This window comes from Neovison vison, chromosome 12, assembly GCF_020171115.1.
Source record: "Neovison vison isolate M4711 chromosome 12, ASM_NN_V1, whole genome shotgun sequence".
In the NCBI taxonomy this organism is placed as follows: domain Eukaryota; kingdom Metazoa; phylum Chordata; class Mammalia; order Carnivora; family Mustelidae; genus Neogale; species Neogale vison.
Window position 1 is genome coordinate 29,147,084 of NC_058102.1, and position 3,631 is coordinate 29,150,714.

Consider the following 3,631-nt stretch of genomic DNA (forward strand, 5'->3'; position numbering starts at 1 on the left):
GTAACTGGACACAAGGTTAATAATTTTATATACTTTGGAAATCTATTGAAAACTTGAGGTACAAGATGAGGGCTGCAATTTGGAAAGATTAAGCTGGTGGCAGGGTGCAGTATTTGCTGAATAGGTAAGAAAGGAAGATATATGTAAGGAAGCTCACAAGGAGTTAAGACTTGGTCCAGGGTCATGACTCTGGAAACTAGAAAAAATATTTTAAGGCAAAAATTTAAGGACTTCGGTGAAAAATTGGTTTGGAGTGGTTAATATTGGAAAATGTAAGGCATCCTCTCAGATTTAAGAGTTGGTTACTCAGAAAATACTCATAACATTTTCAAAAGGAAAATTAAGCCCAGAGAGGGAACTATGGTGAGAAGTGATTCACATTTTTGTGGGGTATATTGAATTTGTGTTTGGGATTCAGGGCTATAACCCAGAAAAGAATGACTTGAGGTAGAGATTTAAGAGTCATTTTATAATTATGATTCATGAAACAATGAGATTAGATAATGTTCCTCAGAAAGTTTATAGCCAAAGGCTTTGAGAAACTTTGTTCAGAGGTAGTCCTTAAAATGCCATATATGGTGATGTTATTTGGGAACCTGGCTAACAAAAGAGAGAAATTGTAATTTAAGTCTTATCCAACCATTCTGCCAAAACTCATCCATATAAGATAAGACAAATATAACAACTTGCCTCCCTATTCCATCTTTATTAAACAAATGGCCTAACTTCAATCAGCTATAATGACTCCAGTGAGTATGGTATCTGGTCATCTCAGCAAAAGCTCAGCAAAAGCATTCTGTCAACATTTTGGGTCATTTCAATCCATCATCTTGATAAACATCAAGCCTGGCCAAAAAAAAATTTTTTTTTCTGTTCTCTTCACCAACATACTTGCTTTCTCTTTCTTGCAGATCGAAAATATTGATTTACCATACTAATATGACAGCTGATACAAACTTTAGAACATCTTTTAGTATTAATAGTACCTGGATATGCTTTGCCAATAGAGTAATATTTCTTTTATTAAAGAAAATCTACTCTTGTACTTACTACATTGTTGTCTAAGAGCTGTATCAGAGATTTTTTAAAAAGTTATAATCTATAGAAAGAAAAGCCATCAGCAAATAATAAATAACAAATAATATATAGTACATTACTAACTAAAACAATGTCATTGGGTTGACAGAATAGGGGACAGGAAAGTCGAAGGAAGTTTAGCAAAAAGAGGTAGAGATGCAAGAAATCTGCAGGATGGACATTTAGCAGGCGCATAGTCAGAAAGGACTATCTCTATATTAGTGTTTCTCAAAGTGTGATTTTGGGGGGGACCACTAGGGCTTGATAAAAAAATAGATATCTGGACCCTAATTCTGAAAATTGTTATTCTTTTTCTGAGGGATTCCTGTTTGTTCTGCCTCTGTGGAAACATTACTCTAAAAGCCCTTTAGGAGAATCCAGTGAAGAACCTTTGGCTAACCAATAGCCAGGAGTGGCCTGAAACAGGCAGTGAGAGCTGGGCTGCCTCTCCTGCCCTCAGGTCATTCTCCACTGAGGGAGTGGCTTGCCCTGATGGGAAGCAGAATCTCCTTTCAGGCTGCAGTCACCCTAAAAAAAGGTTAAATGAGCTTTACCTCCAAAGCCAACCAACTGATCCTAATACGGCTCTCCAATTGCCCCACAGCTCATCTGAAGTCTGAAATTCCTTTGGTAAATGAAATTCTTTAACTCCACAAAGAGATAGGGAACTGTTTAAAATGAATATGTCTTCTCTGTGGATGACCCACTGCTGTCAAAGCATGAGTAAGATTGTGTATTGTGTGAAATGAAGAAAAATAAGCTTACATTTTGATAGAGAGACCTGGAAGACAACAGATGACTAACTTAGTAAATGGGGGGGGGGAAATGGGCATTAGGAAGAGACATAGGTTCCACTTTGGAATTTTATGCTGTAGAAAGGATGTTGATTCTTCTGCACTCTCTGGTTCCCATCCTATGAAGTGGAGATTTTTTCACCCTTATCAGGGGTACCGCAAGGATTAAATGTGATAGTGTTGTCCTGGCATACTCTAGGTGTTCAATGAAAAAAAAAATTTTTTTTTTTCTTTCCTGTACTTCAGAAATGTTCTATCCTTAAAAGGGGACAAATTATTTAGAAAGTAGAGAAGAATACCATTAATCACAGTTAAAAGTCTTCACATTTTGCTCAAGATATTCCATGCAAATGCAACATGGAAAATGGCAGGTGGAGAGGAGCTGACTGAAACTTTAAATATAACCTACTCCCATACATGAGCATCGTGACCTGGTTCTTGTGTGTCACACAGCAGGAGATATGGAATAACCAATTTTAGAATGATGGTCCTGACTCAAGAATCAAGCATTTTATTTTTTTTTAATTTATTTTTAAGTCAGCGTGAGGTTTGAACCACGACCCTGAGGCCAAGAATCACATGCTCTACTGACTGAGCCAACCAGGTTCCCCCTAACACAAGCATTTTAAAGGCCAGTCTCACCATTTTTTTTTTTTTTTAACTCCTGTCCCACTAACTTTTTGATCCTGGGACTTCTAAATCACGCTCTTCATCTAGGATATTAGACCAGGTGACTCTTTCTTACCCAAATGCATTGAATTCCTTCCCTCAGTTTTACAACCACTCTCTCCATTCTCATGGTTAGAGGGGGTTTATTGATTTCAAATGAAATGCTTTACAAACCAAAGGTCCTACAATTCTGTGAAAAATGGAATCTTGGCAACAAATGAGTTGTTTTTTTTTTCCTTTAGATTTTTAAAGCCTGAACTATTTGTCTCACATGCTTTACGGTTTACTTTTAATAAGGCTGGTTTTATGGGAAGAAAGTTTTGATCCAGAGGTATCTCTATAAACTGGTCGAGATGCCCAGTTTTTGCCTTTGCCCCCAGCCAAATGCAGTATTTGAAATAAAATGTTTCAACCACTGGAGGTCATTAAATCCCATAAAAGTTTTAAAAGCATTCAGTTGTTTGTGAATATAATACATCAAAATGTCCAAAATATATTTAAGAGTGTTTTCTTGAGTTGTTCTTGTATGTAGTTGGCCATAATTTAAAATGAATGCAATGGTCAACCACTGGGCAACCTAACTATAAAGGAGAAGGCATACTGTTATGAGAGTTTACAATAGGGAACACTGATCTACTTCTGGGAATTTTACAAGTCCTCTCAAGAAAGTGTTGATTGAATGGAAATCTGAAATATGAGTCAACTTCTATATAGGGTTGGGAGTTTCCATAGAGAATAAGCCACATGGACATAGTCCTGAGGTGGGAAGGAGCATGTTACATGCTAATTTGTCTGAAAGAAGTTGGACAGAGGAATAATAACAGTGCTGACCAGGAAAAGATAGGCAAGAAGAACCAGCATATGCATCTTTGTAAGGCACAAGATACATTTTGGTCTTTCTCTTAACATTTTGGTCACTGAAAGGTTTCAAGCAGGAAATAGATGTGATCATATTTGTATTTTAAAAATGCTACTCTACGGTACTGAAAGAAGATTGATTGGAAGGGCAAAAGTAGACAGAGGGAGACTAAGTAATCAGTCTTTGCAGGATCCATGAGCTAGCATGAAGGGTAGAGGTGAGGGGAGTCCTG